Source organism: Atractosteus spatula, unplaced genomic scaffold, assembly GCF_055471065.1.
Source record: "Atractosteus spatula isolate fAtrSpa1 unplaced genomic scaffold, fAtrSpa1.hap1 Scaffold_33, whole genome shotgun sequence".
Taxonomy (NCBI): Eukaryota; Metazoa; Chordata; class Actinopteri; order Semionotiformes; family Lepisosteidae; genus Atractosteus; species Atractosteus spatula.
In genome coordinates, this window is record NW_028296861.1 from 213,545 (window position 1) to 232,500 (window position 18,956).

The window sequence follows — 18,956 nt, forward strand, 5'->3', positions numbered from 1 at the left end:
TCCTTCAGTGTCAGTGTGTCCTTCAGACAGACAGCGAGTCCGTCAGTGTCAGTGTGTCCTTCAGACAGACAGCGAGTCCTTCAGTGTCAGTGTGTGCTTCAGTCAGACAGCGAGTCCTTCAGTGTCAGTGTGTCCTTCAGACAGACAGCGAGTCCGTCAGTGTCAGTGTGTCCTTCAGTCAGACAGCGAGTCCTTCAGTCAGACAGCGAGTCCGTCAGTGTCAGTGTGTCCTTCAGTCAGACAGCGAGTCCTTCAGTGTCAGTGTGTCCTTCAGACAGGCAGCGAGTCCTTCAGTGTCAGTGTGTCCTTCAGACAGACAGCGAGTCCTTCAGTGTCAGTGTGTGCTTCAGTCAGACAGCGAGTCCGTCAGTGTCAGTGTGTCCTTCAGACAGACAGCGAGTCCTTCAGTGTCAGTGTGTCCTTCAGACAGACAGCGAGTCCTTCAGTGTCAGTGTGTCCTTCAGTCAGACAGCGAGTCCTTCAGTGTCAGTGTGTCCTTCAGACAGACAGCGAGTCCTTCAGTGTCAGTGTGTCCTTCAGACAGACAGCGAGTCCTTCAGACAGACAGCGAGTCCTTCAGTGTCAGTGTGTCCTTCAGACAGACAGCGAGTCCGTCAGTGTCAGTGTGTCCTTCAGTCAGACAGCGAGTCCTTCAGTGTCAGTGTGTCCTTCAGACAGACAGCGAGTCCTTCAGTGTCAGTGTGTCCTTCAGACAGACAGCGAGTCCGTCAGTGTCAGTGTGTCCTTCAGTCAGACAGCGAGTCCTTCAGTCAGACAGCGAGTCCGTCAGTGTCAGTGTGTCCTTCAGTCAGACAGCGAGTCCTTCAGTGTCAGTGTGTCCTTCAGACAGACAGCGAGTCCTTCAGTGTCAGTGTGTGCTTCAGTCAGACAGCGAGTCCGTCAGTGTCAGTGTGTCCTTCAGACAGACAGCGAGTCCTTCAGTGTCAGTGTGTGCTTCAGTCAGACAGCGAGTCCTTCAGTGTCAGTGTGTCCTTCAGACAGACAGCGAGTCCGTCAGTGTCAGTGTGTCCTTCAGTCAGACAGCGAGTCCTTCAGTCAGACAGCGAGTCCGTCAGTGTCAGTGTGTCCTTCAGTCAGACAGCGAGTCCTTCAGTGTCAGTGTGTCCTTCAGACAGGCAGCGAGTCCTTCAGTGTCAGTGTGTCCTTCAGACAGGCAGCGAGTCCTTCAGTGTCAGTGTGTCCTTCAGACAGACAGCGAGTCCTTCAGTGTCAGTGTGTCCTTCAGACAGACAGCGAGTCCGTCAGTGTCAGTGTGTCCTTCAGTCAGACAGCGAGTCCTTCAGTCAGACAGCGAGTCCGTCAGTGTCAGTGTGTGCTTCAGTCAGACAGCGAGTCCTTCAGTGTCAGTGTGTCCTTCAGACAGACAGCGAGTCCTTCAGTGTCAGTGTGTCCTTCAGTCAGACAGCGAGTCCTTCAGTGTCAGTGTGTCCTTCAGACAGACAGCGAGTCCGTCAGTGTCAGTGTGTCCTTCAGACAGACAGCGAGTCCTTCAGTGTCAGTGTGTGCTTCAGTCAGACAGCGAGTCCTTCAGTGTCAGTGTGTCCTTCAGACAGACAGCGAGTCCGTCAGTGTCAGTGTGTCCTTCAGTCAGACAGCGAGTCCTTCAGTCAGACAGCGAGTCCGTCAGTGTCAGTGTGTCCTTCAGTCAGACAGCGAGTCCTTCAGTGTCAGTGTGTCCTTCAGACAGACAGCGAGTCCTTCAGTGTCAGTGTGTCCTTCAGACAGACAGCGAGTCCTTCAGTGTCAGTGTGTGCTTCAGTCAGACAGCGAGTCCGTCAGTGTCAGTGTGTCCTTCAGACAGACAGCGAGTCCTTCAGTGTCAGTGTGTCCTTCAGTCAGACAGCGAGTCCTTCAGTGTCAGTGTGTCCTTCAGACAGACAGCGAGTCCTTCAGTGTCAGTGTGTCCTTCAGACAGACAGCGAGTCCTTCAGACAGACAGCGAGTCCTTCAGTGTCAGTGTGTCCTTCAGACAGACAGCGAGTCCGTCAGTGTCAGTGTGTCCTTCAGTCAGACAGCGAGTCCTTCAGTGTCAGTGTGTCCTTCAGACAGACAGCGAGTCCTTCAGTGTCAGTGTGTCCTTCAGACAGACAGAGAGTCCTTCAGTGTCAGTGTGTCCTTCAGTCAGACAGCAAGTCCTTCAGTGTCAGTGTGTCCTTCAGACAGACAGCGAGTCCGTCAGTGTCAGTGTGTCCTTCAGTCAGACAGCGAGTCCTTCAGTGTCAGTGTGTCCTTCAGACAGACAGCGAGTCCGTCAGTGTCAGTGTGTCCTTCAGTCAGACAGCGAGTCCTTCAGTGTCAGTGTGTCCTTCAGACAGACAGCGAGTCCTTCAGTGTCAGTGTGTCCTTCAGTCAGACAGCGAGTCCTTCAGTGTCAGTGTGTCCTTCAGACAGACAGCGAGTCCTTCAGTGTCAGTGTGTCCTTCAGTGTCAGTGTGTCCTTCAGTCAGACAGCGAGTCCTTCAGTGTCAGTGTGTCCTTCAGACAGACAGCGAGTCCTTCAGTGTCAGTGTGTCCTTCAGACAGACAGCGAGTCCTTCAGTGTCAGTGTGTCCTTCAGACAGACAGCGAGTCCTTCAGTGTCAGTGTGTCCTTCAGTCAGACAGCGAGTCCGTCAGTGTCAGTGTGTCCTTCAGTCAGACAGCGAGTCCTTCAGTGTCAGTGTGTCCTTCAGACAGACAGCGAGTCCGTCAGTGTCAGTGTGTCCTTCAGTCAGACAGCGAGTCCTTCAGTGTCAGTGTGTCCTTCAGACAGACAGCGAGTCCGTCAGTGTCAGTGTGTCCTTCAGTCAGACAGCGAGTCCGTCAGTGTCAGTGTGTCCTTCAGTCAGACAGCGAGTCCTTCAGTGTCAGTGTGTCCTTCAGACAGACAGCGAGTCCGTCAGTGTCAGTGTGTCCTTCAGACAGACAGCGAGTCCTTCAGTGTCAGTGTGTGCTTCAGTCAGACAGCGAGTCCTTCAGTGTCAGTGTGTCCTTCAGACAGACAGCGAGTCCGTCAGTGTCAGTGTGTCCTTCAGTCAGACAGCGAGTCCTTCAGTCAGACAGCGAGTCCGTCAGTGTCAGTGTGTCCTTCAGTCAGACAGCGAGTCCTTCAGTGTCAGTGTGTCCTTCAGACAGGCAGCGAGTCCTTCAGTGTCAGTGTGTCCTTCAGACAGACAGCGAGTCCTTCAGTGTCAGTGTGTGCTTCAGTCAGACAGCGAGTCCGTCAGTGTCAGTGTGTCCTTCAGACAGACAGCGAGTCCTTCAGTGTCAGTGTGTCCTTCAGTCAGACAGCGAGTCCTTCAGTGTCAGTGTGTCCTTCAGACAGACAGCGAGTCCTTCAGTGTCAGTGTGTCCTTCAGACAGACAGCGAGTCCTTCAGACAGACAGCGAGTCCTTCAGTGTCAGTGTGTCCTTCAGACAGACAGCGAGTCCGTCAGTGTCAGTGTGTCCTTCAGTCAGACAGCGAGTCCTTCAGTGTCAGTGTGTCCTTCAGACAGACAGCGAGTCCTTCAGTGTCAGTGTGTCCTTCAGACAGACAGAGAGTCCTTCAGTGTCAGTGTGTCCTTCAGTCAGACAGCAAGTCCTTCAGTGTCAGTGTGTCCTTCAGACAGACAGCGAGTCCGTCAGTGTCAGTGTGTCCTTCAGTCAGACAGCGAGTCCTTCAGTGTCAGTGTGTCCTTCAGACAGACAGCGAGTCCGTCAGTGTCAGTGTGTCCTTCAGTCAGACAGCGAGTCCTTCAGTGTCAGTGTGTCCTTCAGACAGACAGCGAGTCCTTCAGTGTCAGTGTGTCCTTCAGTCAGACAGCGAGTCCTTCAGTCAGACAGCGAGTCCTTCAGTGTCAGTGTGTCCTTCAGACAGACAGCGAGTCCTTCAGTGTCAGTGTGTCCTTCAGTGTCAGTGTGTCCTTCAGTCAGACAGCGAGTCCTTCAGTGTCAGTGTGTCCTTCAGACAGACAGCGAGTCCTTCAGACAGACAGCGAGTCCTTCAGTGTCAGTGTGTCCTTCAGACAGACAGCGAGTCCTTCAGTGTCAGTGTGTCCTTCAGTCAGACAGCGAGTCCGTCAGTGTCAGTGTGTCCTTCAGTCAGACAGCGAGTCCTTCAGTGTCAGTGTGTCCTTCAGTCAGACAGCGAGTCCTTCAGTGTCAGTGTGTCCTTCAGTCAGACAGCGAGTCCGTCAGTGTCAGTGTGTCCTTCAGTCAGACAGCGAGTCCTTCAGTGTCAGTGTGTCCTTCAGACAGACAGCGAGTCCGTCAGTGTCAGTGTGTCCTTCAGTCAGACAGCGAGTCCGTCAGTGTCAGTGTGTCCTTCAGTCAGACAGCGAGTCCTTCAGTGTCAGTGTGTCCTTCAGACAGACAGCGAGTCCGTCAGTGTCAGTGTGTCCTTCAGTCAGACAGCGAGTCCTTCAGTGTCAGTGTGTCCTTCAGACAGACAGCGAGTCCGTCAGTGTCAGTGTGTGCTTCAGTCAGACAGCGAGTCCTTCAGTGTCAGTGTGTCCTTCAGACAGACAGCGAGTCCTTCAGTGTCAGTGTGTCCTTCAGTCAGACAGCGAGTCCTTCAGTGTCAGTGTGTCCTTCAGACAGACAGCGAGTCCGTCAGTGTCAGTGTGTGCTTCAGTCAGACAGCGAGTCCTTCAGTGTCAGTGTGTCCTTCAGACAGACAGCGAGTCCTTCAGTGTCAGTGTGTCCTTCAGTCAGACAGCGAGTCCTTCAGTGTCAGTGTGTGCTTCAGTCAGACAGCGAGTCCGTCAGCGTCAGTGTGTCCTTCAGTCAGACAGCGAGTCCTTCAGTGTCAGTGTGTCCTTCAGACAGACAGCGAGTCCTTCAGTGTCAGTGTGTCCTTCAGTGTCAGTGTGTCCTTCAGTCAGACAGCGAGTCCTTCAGTGTCAGTGTGTCCTTCAGACAGACAGCGAGTCCTTCAGTGTCAGTGTGTCCTTCAGACAGACAGCGAGTCCTTCAGTCAGACAGCGAGTCCTTCAGTGTCAGTGAGTCCTTCAGTCAGACAGCGAGTCCTTCAGTGTCAGTGAGTCCTTCAGTCAGACAGCGAGTCCTTCAGTCAGACAGCGAGTCCTTCAGTGTCAGTGTGTCCTTCAGTCAGACAGCGAGTCCTTCATTGTCAGTGTCCTTCAGTCAGACAGCGAGTCCTTCAGTGTCAGTGTGTCCTTCAGTCAGACAGCGAGTCCTTCAGTCAGACAGCGAGTCCTTCAGTGTCAGTGTGTCCTTCAGTCAGACAGCAAGTCCTTCAGTCAGACAGCGAGTCCTTCAGTGTCAGACAGCGAGTCGGTCAGTCAGACAGCAAGTCGGTCAGTGTCAGCGAGTTGGTCAGTCAGACAGCGAGTCCTTCAGTGTCAGTGAGTCCTTCAGTGTCAGACATCGAGTCCTTCAGTGTCAGCGAGTTGGTCAGTCAGACAGCGAGTCCTTCAGTGTCAGTGAGTCCTTCAGTCAGACAGCGAGTCCTTCAGTCAGACAGCGAGTCCTTCAGTGTCAGCGAGTCCTTCAGTCAGACAGCGAGTCCTTCAGTGTCAGCGAGTTGGTCAGTCAGACAGCGAGTCCTTCAGTGTCAGTGAGTCCTTCAGTGTCAGTGAGTCCTTCAGTCAGACAGCGAGTCCTTCAGTCAGACAGCGAGTCCTTCAGTGTCAGTGTGTCCTTCAGTGTCAGTGTGTCCTTCAGTCAGACAGCGAGTCCTTCAGTGTCAGTGTGTCCTTCAGTCAGACAGCGAGTCCGTCAGTGTCAGTGTGTCCTTCAGTCAGACAGCGAGTCCTTCAGTGTCAGTGTGTCCTTCAGACAGACAGCGAGTCCGTCAGTGTCAGTGTGTCCTTCAGTCAGACAGCGAGTCCTTCAGTGTCAGTGTGTCCTTCAGACAGACAGCGAGTCCTTCAGTGTCAGTGTGTCCTTCAGTCAGACAGCGAGTCCTTCAGTGTCAGTGTGTCCTTCAGACAGACAGCGAGTCCTTCAGTGTCAGTGTGTCCTTCAGTGTCAGTGTGTCCTTCAGTCAGACAGCGAGTCCTTCAGTGTCAGTGTGTCCTTCAGACAGACAGCGAGTCCTTCAGTGTCAGTGTGTCCTTCAGACAGACAGCGAGTCCTTCAGTGTCAGTGTGTCCTTCAGACAGACAGCGAGTCCTTCAGTGTCAGTGTGTCCTTCAGTCAGACAGCGAGTCCGTCAGTGTCAGTGTGTCCTTCAGTCAGACAGCGAGTCCTTCAGTGTCAGTGTGTCCTTCAGACAGACAGCGAGTCCGTCAGTGTCAGTGTGTCCTTCAGTCAGACAGCGAGTCCTTCAGTGTCAGTGTGTCCTTCAGACAGACAGCGAGTCCGTCAGTGTCAGTGTGTCCTTCAGACAGACAGCGAGTCCTTCAGTGTCAGTGTGTGCTTCAGTCAGACAGCGAGTCCTTCAGTGTCAGTGTGTCCTTCAGACAGACAGCGAGTCCGTCAGTGTCAGTGTGTCCTTCAGTCAGACAGCGAGTCCTTCAGTCAGACAGCGAGTCCGTCAGTGTCAGTGTGTCCTTCAGTCAGACAGCGAGTCCTTCAGTGTCAGTGTGTCCTTCAGACAGGCAGCGAGTCCTTCAGTGTCAGTGTGTCCTTCAGACAGACAGCGAGTCCTTCAGTGTCAGTGTGTGCTTCAGTCAGACAGCGAGTCCGTCAGTGTCAGTGTGTCCTTCAGACAGACAGCGAGTCCTTCAGTGTCAGTGTGTCCTTCAGTCAGACAGCGAGTCCTTCAGTGTCAGTGTGTCCTTCAGACAGACAGCGAGTCCTTCAGTGTCAGTGTGTCCTTCAGACAGACAGCGAGTCCTTCAGACAGACAGCGAGTCCTTCAGTGTCAGTGTGTCCTTCAGACAGACAGCGAGTCCGTCAGTGTCAGTGTGTCCTTCAGTCAGACAGCGAGTCCTTCAGTGTCAGTGTGTCCTTCAGACAGACAGCGAGTCCTTCAGTGTCAGTGTGTCCTTCAGACAGACAGAGAGTCCTTCAGTGTCAGTGTGTCCTTCAGTCAGACAGCAAGTCCTTCAGTGTCAGTGTGTCCTTCAGACAGACAGCGAGTCCGTCAGTGTCAGTGTGTCCTTCAGTCAGACAGCGAGTCCTTCAGTGTCAGTGTGTCCTTCAGACAGACAGCGAGTCCGTCAGTGTCAGTGTGTCCTTCAGTCAGACAGCGAGTCCTTCAGTGTCAGTGTGTCCTTCAGACAGACAGCGAGTCCTTCAGTGTCAGTGTGTCCTTCAGTCAGACAGCGAGTCCTTCAGTCAGACAGCGAGTCCTTCAGTGTCAGTGTGTCCTTCAGACAGACAGCGAGTCCTTCAGTGTCAGTGTGTCCTTCAGTGTCAGTGTGTCCTTCAGTCAGACAGCGAGTCCTTCAGTGTCAGTGTGTCCTTCAGACAGACAGCGAGTCCTTCAGACAGACAGCGAGTCCTTCAGTGTCAGTGTGTCCTTCAGACAGACAGCGAGTCCTTCAGTGTCAGTGTGTCCTTCAGTCAGACAGCGAGTCCTTCAGTGTCAGTGTGTCCTTCAGTCAGACAGCGAGTCCTTCAGTGTCAGTGTGTCCTTCAGTCAGACAGCGAGTCCGTCAGTGTCAGTGTGTCCTTCAGTCAGACAGCGAGTCCTTCAGTGTCAGTGTGTCCTTCAGACAGACAGCGAGTCCGTCAGTGTCAGTGTGTCCTTCAGTCAGACAGCGAGTCCGTCAGTGTCAGTGTGTCCTTCAGTCAGACAGCGAGTCCTTCAGTGTCAGTGTGTCCTTCAGACAGACAGCGAGTCCGTCAGTGTCAGTGTGTCCTTCAGTCAGACAGCGAGTCCTTCAGTGTCAGTGTGTCCTTCAGACAGACAGCGAGTCCGTCAGTGTCAGTGTGTGCTTCAGTCAGACAGCGAGTCCTTCAGTGTCAGTGTGTCCTTCAGACAGACAGCGAGTCCTTCAGTGTCAGTGTGTCCTTCAGTCAGACAGCGAGTCCTTCAGTGTCAGTGTGTCCTTCAGACAGACAGCGAGTCCGTCAGTGTCAGTGTGTGCTTCAGTCAGACAGCGAGTCCTTCAGTGTCAGTGTGTCCTTCAGACAGACAGCGAGTCCTTCAGTGTCAGTGTGTCCTTCAGTCAGACAGCGAGTCCTTCAGTGTCAGTGTGTGCTTCAGTCAGACAGCGAGTCCGTCAGCGTCAGTGTGTCCTTCAGTCAGACAGCGAGTCCTTCAGTGTCAGTGTGTCCTTCAGACAGACAGCGAGTCCTTCAGTGTCAGTGTGTCCTTCAGTGTCAGTGTGTCCTTCAGTCAGACAGCGAGTCCTTCAGTGTCAGTGTGTCCTTCAGACAGACAGCGAGTCCTTCAGTGTCAGTGTGTCCTTCAGTCAGACAGCGAGTCCTTCAGTGTCAGTGTGTCCTTCAGACAGACAGCGAGTCCTTCAGTGTCAGTGTGTCCTTCAGACAGACAGCGAGTCCTTCAGTCAGACAGCGAGTCCTTCAGTGTCAGTGTGTCCTTCAGTCAGACAGCGAGTCCTTCAGTGTCAGTGAGTCCTTCAGTCAGACAGCGAGTCCTTCAGTCAGACAGCGAGTCCTTCAGTGTCAGTGTGTCCTTCAGTCAGACAGCGAGTCCTTCATTGTCAGTGTCCTTCAGTCAGACAGCGAGTCCTTCAGTGTCAGTGTGTCCTTCAGTCAGACAGCGAGTCCTTCAGTCAGACAGCTAGTCCTTCAGTGTCAGTGTGTCCTTCAGTCAGACAGCAAGTCCTTCAGTCAGACAGCGAGTCCTTCAGTGTCAGACAGCGAGTCGGTCAGTCAGACAGCAAGTCGGTCAGTGTCAGCGAGTTGGTCAGTCAGACAGCGAGTCCTTCAGTGTCAGTGAGTCCTTCAGTGTCAGACATCGAGTCCTTCAGTGTCAGCGAGTTGGTCAGTCAGACAGCGAGTCCTTCAGTGTCAGTGAGTCCTTCAGTCAGACAGCGAGTCCTTCAGTCAGACAGCGAGTCCTTCAGTGTCAGCGAGTCCTTCAGTCAGACAGCGAGTCCTTCAGTGTCAGCGAGTTGGTCAGTCAGACAGCGAGTCCTTCAGTGTCAGTGAGTCCTTCAGTGTCAGTGAGTCCTTCAGTCAGACAGCGAGTCCTTCAGTCAGACAGCGAGTCCTTCAGTCAGACAGCGAGTCCTTCAGTGTCAGTGTGTCCTTCAGTCAGACAGCGAGTCCTTCAGTGTCAGTGTGTCCTTCAGTCAGACAGCAAGTCCGTCAGTGTCAGTGTGTCCTTCAGTCAGACAGCGAGTCCTTCAGTGTCAGACAGCGAGGCAGCGAGGCGGTCAGTCAGACAGCGAGGCGGTCAGTCAGACAGCGAGGCGGTCAGTCAGCTTGTGGTTTAGTTACCTGCTCCTGCTGCTTTCCCAGCCTTTGCTCCCAGTCCAGCACCATCAGCCAAAACACTGGGGTATCCCAAACCTAAAACACACACACACAGTTACACACACTGGGGTATCCCAAACCTAAAACACACACACACACACACACACACAGTTACACACACTGGGGTATCCCAAACCTAAAACACACACACACAGTTACACACACTGGGGTATCCCAAACCTAAAACACACACACACAGTTACACACACTGGGGTATCCCAAACCTAAAACACACACACACACACACACACAGTTACACACACTGGGGTATCCCAAACCTAAAACACACACACACACAGTTACACACACTGGGGTATCCCAAACCTAAAACACACACACACACAGTTACACACACTGGGGTATCCCAAACCTAAAACACACACACACAGTTACACACACTGGGGTATCCCAAACCTAAAACACACACACACACACACACACACACACAGTTACACACACTGGGGTATCCCAAACCTAAAACACACACACACAGTTACACACACTGGGGTATCCCAAACCTAAAACACACACACACACACACACACACACACACACACAGTTACACACAGTTACACACACTGGGGTATCCCAAACCTAAAACACACACACACACACACACACACACACACACACAGTTACACACACTGGGGTATCCCAAACCTAAAACACACACACACAGTTACACACACTGGGGTATCCCAAACCTAAAACACACACACACACACACACACACACAGTTACACACAGTTACACACAGTTACACACAGTTACACACACTGGGGTATCCCAAACCTAAAACACACACACTGATAATTACCAGCTCCGTATCCTGGCTGAAGCTGCCCAGCGCCGTAACCGTTTCTGTAGCCATTTCCAAAGCCATTTCCGAAGCCATTTCCAAAGCCTGGAAGAGGAAGGTGGGGTGCAGGGAGTGGGGTGCAGGGAGTGGGAGAGATGAGACCGAGCTGTATCAATGCCACAAACCTCACTGACCTCAGCAATCTCACTGCACCCACAGCCACTCAGATCCATTCACTCTGCTATCAGCTGAGACCACACCCACAGCCACTCAGATCCATTCACTCTGCTATCAGCTGAGACCACACCCACAGCCACTCAGATCCATTCACTCTGCTATCAGCTGAGACCACACCCACAGCCACTCAGATCCATTCACTCTGCTATCAGCTGAGACCACACCCACAGCCACTCAGATCCATTCACTCTGCTATCAGCTGAGACCACACCCACAGCCACTCAGATCCATTCACTCTGCTATCAGCTGAGACCACACCCACAGCCACTCAGATCCATTCACTCTGCTATCAGCTGAGACCACACCCACAGCCACTCAGATCCATTCACTCTGCTATCAGCTGAGACCACACCCACAGCCACTCAGATCCATTCACTCTGCTATCAGCTGAGACCACACCCACAGCCACTCAGATCCATTCACTCTGCTATCAGCTGAGACCAGAAAGCAGGGGAGAGATACAGCATCATCGAGCAGCAGTTTGAGTCTCCTGTCCCACAGAGGGATTGTCTGTCTCCTCCCTCTCACTGTGCCTCCTGTCTCTGTTGCTCCGAGTGACAGGGTGACATCTTGAGACTCACCATTACCAACTCCAGCCCCAGGATAGCCAGCAGCACCGTTGCCATAACCTGCAGAGAGGAGACACACACTGGTCACTCCCAACAGAAACCCAGTCAAACAGAGAGAGAGACAGACAGAAACCCAGTCAGACAGAGAGAGACAGACAGACACACTTACCAGCCTGCTTGACTTTCCCAGCCTGAGGGAGTCCAGCTTGACCTGAGAGAGGAGACATGAGACAGGTGATCGGGGGAGAGGAGAGAGAGAGAGGAGACAGTTGATTAGGGTAGAGGAGAGAGAGAGAGGAGTCAGGTGATTGGAGACAGGAGAGAGAGAGAGGAGACAGGTGATCGGGGGAGAGGAGAGAGAGAGAGGAGACAGTTGATTAGGGTAGAGGAGAGAGAGAGAGAGGAGTCAGGTGATTGGAGACAGGAGAGAGAGAGGAGACAGGTGATCGGGGGAGAGGAGAGAGGAGCCAGATGATCGGAGACAGGAGAGAGAGAGGAGTCAGGTATAATTAGGGTATATCTGAGAAGTACAATATCAGTTTGTCCGAATCTCTGTGCTCAGTCTTACCTCCATAGCCATCGCCCAGCCCAGCGAACCCAGCTGCTCCATTCCCAAACCCTGAGAACAAGTCAACACACACAGACAACACTGAGACCCTGTCCTGCAATCGGACTGTCCTACTGTACTGGGACTGTAGCCCCTATTGTAACAGGACTGGTCTACTACACTGGGACTGTAGCCCCTATTGTAACAGGACTGGTCTACTGTACTGGGACTGTAGCTCCTATTGTAACAGACTGTTCTACTGTACTGGGACTGTAGCTCCTATTGTCACAGGACTGGTCTACTGCACTGGGACTGTAGCTCCTATTGTCACAGGACTGGTCTGCTGTACTGGGACTGTAGCTCCTATTGTAACAGGACTGGTCTGCTGCACTGGGACTGTAGCTCCTATTGTCACAGGACTGGTCTGCTGTACTGGGACTGTAGCTCCTATTGTAACAGGACTGGTGTGCTGCACTGGGACTGTAGCTCCTATTGTAACAGACTGGTCTACTGTACTGGGACTGTAGCTCCTATTGTAACAGACTGTCCTACTGCACTGGGACTGTAGCTCCTATTGTAACAGACTGTTCTACTGCACTGGGACTGTAGCTCCCAGTGTAACAGACTGGTCTACTGTACTGGGACTGTAGCTCCTATTGTAACAGACTGGTCTACTGTACTGGGACTGTAGCTCCTATTGTAACAGACTGGTCTACTGCACTGGGACTGTAGCTCCTATTGTAACAGGACTGGTCTACTGCACTGGAACTGTAGCTCCCAGTGTAACAGACTGGTCTACTGTACTGGGACTGTAGCTCCTATTGTAACAGGAGTGTCCTACTGTACTGGGACTGTAGCTCCTATTGTAACAGGACTGTTCTATTGTACTGGGACTGTAGCTCCTATTGTAACAGGACTGGTCTACTGTACTGGGACTGTAGGTCCTATTGTAACAGGCTGTCTTACTGCACTGGGACTGTAGGTCCTATTGTAACAGACTGTTCTACTGTACTGGGACTGTAGCTCCTATTGTAACAGACTGTTCTACTGCACTGGGACTGTAGCTCCTATTGTAACAGGACTGTCCTACTGTACTGGGACTGTAGCTCCTATTGTAACAGGACTGTTCTATTGTACTGGGACTGTAGCTCCTATTGTAACAGGACTGGTCTACTGTACTGGGACTGTAGCTCCTATTGTAACAGGCTGTCCTACTGCACTGGGACTGTAGCTCCTATTGTAACAGACTGTTCTACTGTACTGGGACTGTAGCTCCTATTGTAACAGGACTGTTCTATTGTACTGGGACTGTAGCTCCTATTGTAACAGGACTGGTCTACTGTACTGGGACTGTAGCTCCTATTGTAACAGACTGTTCTACTGTACTGGGACTGTAGCTCCTATTGTAACAGGCTGTTCTACTGTACTGGGACTGGAGCCCCTATTGTAACACGCACACACCTGCACAGACACACACACACAGACTGACCTGCTCAGACACGCGCACACGTGTGGACACCTGCAAAGACACGCGCACACGTGTGGACACCTGCACAGACACGCACACGCAGACTGACCTGCTCTTGGCCCTTTCCCTGCCAGTCCAGCAGAGACTCCAGGCCCTGAGGGGAGAGAGCTGTGAGAGGGGCGGGCTGTGCTGGTGAAGACCCAGATGACACAGCGAATCAGGGACATGGACACAGGCACACAGACAGCCTATTGGCTCTTACCTGTCCCAAGCCCCGCCCCCAGATAGGCTCCTGCCCCAGGTCCGTATCCTAGCAACAAAAGACAGGTGGCGTAAGTTTAAAGAGCACAGTGGACTGTGACACACACCGACACACCGACACTGACCTCCGAGTGGCTGAGCCCCATAAGCGTATCCATTGCCACCATAACCTGCAGACACAGAGACACAGTGAGGACAGCAGGCAGACACAGAGACAGAGACACAGTGAGGACAGCAGGCAGACACAGACACAGAGACACAGTGAGGACAGCAGGCAGACACAGACACAGAGACACAGTGAGGACAGCAGGCAGACACACAGAGACACACAGTGAGGACAGCAGACAGACACAGACACAGAGACACAGTGAGGACAGCAGGCAGACACAGAGACAGAGACACAGTGAGGACAGCAGACAGACACAGAGACAGACAGTGAGAACAGCAGACAGACACACAGTGATACAGTGAGGACAGCAGACAGACACAGAGACAGAGACACAGTGAGGACAGCAGGCAGACACAGAGACAGAGACACAGTGAGGACAGCAGACAGACACAGAGACAGAGACACAGTGAGGACAGCAGGCAGACACAGAGACAGAGACACAGTGAGGACAGCAGACAGACACAGAGACACACAGTGAGGACAGCAGACAGACAGACACAGAGACAGAGACACAGTGAGGACAGCAGACAGACACACAGTGATACAGTGAGGACAGCAGGCAGACACAGAGACAGAGACACAGTGAGGACAGCAGACAGACACAGAGACACAGTGAGGACAGCAGGCAGACACAGACACAGAGACACAGTGAGGACAGCAGACAGACAGACACAGACACAGACAGTGAGAACAGCAGACAGACACACAGTGATACAGTGAGGACAGCAGACAGACACAGACACAGAGACACACAGTGAGGACAGCAGACAGACAGACACAGAGACACACAGTGAGGACAGCAGACAGACACACAGTGATACAGTGAGGACAGCAGACAGACACAGACACACAGTGATACAGTGAGGACAGCAGAGCACCGCAGAGTCAGCTGCACACACACACACACACACACACACACACACACACACACACAGTGAGGACAGCAGAGCACCGCAGAGCCAGCTGCAGACACACACACACCTGCTTTCTGCTTCCTGGCCTGAGGCAGCCCGAGTGCCGCTCCTGCAACAGAAACAGCAGTGATGAGGAAGGTCACAGTGATGATGATGATGATGTAGAAGATGAAGATGAAGAAGAGATGGTCGCACCTGCTCCATAGCCTGGCTGGACACCGTAACCTGAAACACACGCGACACAAGTCACTCGAGAATTGTGCTTCGCTGTACGGAGCTCAGCGAGGGGTGGGACTCTACTCACCCTGTTTCAATGGCTTGCCTGCAGCTCCAGCAGCTGCCCCTGCAGAGACACAGGGGTTAATGTGTTACCCCTCTTAACGAGCCTCAACGCCCAGCTCCACCTGACACACACCCCCACACACACACACCACACACACACACCACAGGGGTTAATGTGTTACCCCTCTTAACGAGCCTCAACGCCCAGCTCCACCTGACACACACCCCCACACACCACACACCACACACCCCCCCACACACCCCACACCCCACACCCCACACCCCACACCACACACCACACACCACACACCACCCAAGTGCCTCTCCTCACCCCAGTGCCCCTCCCCACCCCAGCGCCCCAGCACCCCAGCGCCCCTCCTCACCCCCTGCTTTTCCAGGCTTGACTCCGAACCTGCGGCCAGGCTGCAGCCCCAGGGGCAGGCCCCCACCTGCAGGCAGGAGCACAGGAGTTAGCAGAGCCTGAGGGGACTGTCGGAGTGCTCCCAACTGTACCCCACTGTCACTGTCCCCCAAGAAGCCCACCAAACCCCACTGTCCCTGACCCAGTACCCCACTGTCACCGTCACTGTACCCCACTATCACTGTACCCCACTGTCCCTGACCCTGTACCCCACTGTCACCGTCCCTGTACCTCACTGAACCCCACTGTCCCTGACCCAGTACCCCACTGTCCCTGTACCCAACTGACCCTGTACCCACGGTCACTGTCCCTTTACCTCACTGAACCCCACTGTCCCGACCCAGTACCCCACTGTCACTGTACCCCACTGACACCATCCCTATACCCCACTGACCGCCACATTCCCTGACCCTGTACCTCACTGAACCTGTACCCCACTGAACCCCACTGTCGCCGTTCTGTACCCCACTATCCCTGTACCCCACTGTCACTGACCCTGTACCCAAATGTACCCCACTTCTCACCTCCAGCTTTGGCTCCATATGGCCCCAGTGCCGCTCCTGCTCCAGCCCCTGAAACACAACAGACATCAGAGCACAGAGCTACAGCACACACACTGTAATAAACCCTGAAAGTCAAGAGCACAGAGCTACAGCACACACACTGTAATAAACCCTGAAAGACAAGAGCACAGAGCTACAGCACACACACTGTAATAAACCCTGAAAGACAAGAGCACAGAGCTACAGCACACACACTGTAATAAACCCTGAAAGACAAGAGCACAGAGCTACAGCACACACACTGTAATAAACCCTGAAAGTCAAGAGCACAGAGCTACAGCACACACACTGTAATAAACCCTGAAAGACAAGAGCACAGAGCTACAGCACACACACTGTAATAAACCCTGAAAGACAAGAGCACAGAGCTACAGCACACACACTGTAATAAACCCTGAAAGTCAAGAGCACAGAGCTACAGCACACACACTATAATAAACCCTGAAAGACAAGAGCACAGAGCTACAGCACACACACTGTAATAAACCCTGAAAGACAAGAGCACAGAGCTACAGCACACACGCTATAATAACCCCTGAAAGACAGGAGCACAGAGCTACAGCACACACGCTATAATAAACCCTGAAAGACAAGAGCACAGAGCTGCAGCACACACACTATAATAAACCCTGAAAGACAAGAGCACAGAGCTAGAGCACACACACTGTAATAAACCCTGAAAGTCAAGAGCAGAGACCTACAGCACACACACTGTAATAAACCCTGAAAGACAGGACCACAGAGCTACAGCACACACACTGTAATAAACCCTGAAAGACAGGACCACAGAGCTACAGCACACACACTGGAATAAACCCTGAAAGACAAGAGCACAGAGCTACAGCACACACACTGTAATAAACCCTGAAAGACAAGAGCACAGAGCTACAGCACACACACTATAATAAACCCTGAAAGTCAAGAGCACAGAGCTACAGCACACACACTATAATAAACCCTGAAAGACAAGAGCACAGAGCTACAGCACACACACTGTAATAAACCCTGAAAGACAGGAGCACAGAGCTACAGCACACACACTATAATAAACCCTGAAAGACAAGAGCACAGAGCTACAACACACACACTGTAATAAACCCTGAAAGACAAGAGCACAGAGCTGCAGCACACACACTGTAATAAACCCTGAAAGACAAGAGCACAGAGCTACAGCACACACACTATAATAAACCCTGAAAGACAAGAGCACAGAGCTACAGCACACACACTATAATAAACCCTGAAAGACAAGAGCACAGAGCTACAGCACACACACTATAATAAACCCTGAAAGACAAGAGCACAGAGCTACAGCACACACACTGTAATAAACCCTGAAAGACAAGAGCACAGAGCTACAGCACACACACTGTAATAACCCCTGAAAGTCAAGAGCACAGAGCTACAGCACACACACTGTAATAAACCCTGAAAGACAAGAGCACAGAGCTGCAGCACACACACTATAATAAACCCTGAAAGACAAGAGCACAGAGCTACAGCACACACACTGTAATAAACCCTGAAAGACAGGGGCACAGAGCTGCAGCACACACACTATAATAAACCCTGAAAGACAAGAGCAGAGACCTACAGCACACACACTGTAATAAACCCTGAAAGACAAGAGCACAGAGCTACAACACACACACTATAATAAACCCTGAAAGACAGGAGCACAGAGCTACAGCACACAAACTGTAATAAACCCTGAAAGACAAGAGCACAGAGCTACAGCACACACACTATAATAAACCCTGAAAGACAGGAGCACAGAGCTGCAGCACACACACTATAATAACCCCTGAAAGACAGGAGCACAGAGCTACAGCACACACGCTATAATAAACCCTGAAAGACAGGAGCACAGAGCTACAGCACACACACTATAATAAACCCTGAAAGACAGGACCACAGAGCTACAGCACACACACTATAATAACCCCTGAAAGACAAGAGCACAGAGCTGCAGCACACACACTATAATAAACCCTGAAAGACAGGAGCACAGAGCTACAGCACACACACTGTAATAAACCCTGAAAGACAAGAGCCAGGAGCACAGAGCTACAGCACACACACACTATAATAACCCCTGAAAGACAGGAGCACAGAGCTACAGCACACACACTATAATAAACCCTGAAAGACAGGAGCACAGAGCTACAGCACACACACTATAATAAACCCTGAAAGACAGGACCACAGAGCTACAGCACACACACTGTAATAAACCCTGAAAGACAAGAGCCAGGAGCACAGAGCTACAGCACACACACTATAATAACCCCTGAAAGACAAGAGCCAGGAGCACAGAGCTACAGCACACACACTATAATAAACCCTGAAAGACAAGAGCACAGAGCTACAGCACACACACTGTAATAAACCCTGAAAGACAAGAGCACAGAGCTACAGCACACACACTGTAATAAACCCTGAAAGACAAGAGCACAGAGCTGCAGCACACACACTATAATAAACCCTGAAAGTCAAGAGCACAGAGCTACAGCACACACACTATAATAAACCCTGAAAGACAGGAGCACAGAGCTACAGCACACACACTGTAATAAACCCTGAAAGAAAAGAGCACAGAGCTACAGCACACACACTGTAATAAACCCTGAAAGACAAGAGCACAGAGCTACAGCACACACACTGTAATAAACCCTGAAAGTCAAGAGCACAGAGCTGCAGCACACACACTATAATAAACCCTGAAAGACAAGAGCACAGAGCTGCAGCACACACACTGTAATAAACCCTGAAAGACAAGAGCACAGAGCTACAGCACACACACTGTAATAAACCCTGAAAGACAAGAGCACAGAGCTACAGCACACACACTGTAATAAACCCTGAAAGACAAGAGCACAGAGCTGCAGCACACACACTGTAATAAACCCTGAAAGTCAAGAGCACAGAGCTACAGCACACACACTATAATAAACCCTGAAAGACAAGAGCACAGAGCTGCAGCACACACACTGTAATAAACCCTGAAAGACAAGAGCACAGAGCTACAGCACACAAACTGTAATAAACCCTGAAAGACAAGAGCACAGAGCTACAGCACACACACTGTAATAAACCCTGAAAGACAGGAGCACAGAGCTACAGCACACACACACTATAATAACCCCTGAAAGACAGGAGCACAGAGCTACAGCACACACACTATAATAAACCCTGAAAGACAAGAGCACAGAGCTACAGCACACACGCTATAATAAACCCTGAAAGACAAGAGCACAGAGCTACAGCACACACGCTGTAATAAACCCTGAAAGACAAGAGCACAGAGCTACAACACACACACTATAATAAACCCTGAAAGACAAGAGCACAGAGCTACAGCACACACACTATAATAAACCCTGAAAGA

The 18,956-nt window shown here is 51.8% G+C and overlaps 3 long non-coding RNA genes across 3 annotated transcripts in view; all 3 read right to left on the reverse strand.

The window, feature by feature from the left end:
* Window positions 1–10,208: 10,208 nt before the first annotated feature.
* LOC148807346 (uncharacterized) lies at window positions 10,209–11,138 on the reverse strand. The gene is made up of 3 exons (XR_016088907.1): window positions 11,113–11,138; window positions 10,956–11,003; window positions 10,209–10,242 (listed from the first exon to the last, which is right to left on the reverse strand). It is a non-coding gene; the product is annotated as an uncharacterized LOC148807346 (long non-coding RNA).
* Window positions 11,139–14,369: 3,231 nt separating this feature from the next.
* Window positions 14,370–14,646, reverse strand: LOC148807347 (uncharacterized). The gene is made up of 3 exons (XR_016088908.1): window positions 14,607–14,646; window positions 14,498–14,527; window positions 14,370–14,411 (listed from the first exon to the last, which is right to left on the reverse strand). It is a non-coding gene; the product is annotated as an uncharacterized LOC148807347 (long non-coding RNA).
* Window positions 14,647–14,966: 320 nt separating this feature from the next.
* Window positions 14,967–18,956, reverse strand: part of LOC148807348 (uncharacterized) — a 4,707-nt gene continuing 717 nt past the window's right edge. The window contains exons 2-3 of the long non-coding RNA XR_016088909.1: window positions 15,530–15,577; window positions 14,967–15,033 (exon numbers count right to left, since the gene is read on the reverse strand). This is a non-coding gene — a long non-coding RNA (uncharacterized LOC148807348). The remainder of the gene's footprint in view (window positions 15,034–15,529; window positions 15,578–18,956) is intronic.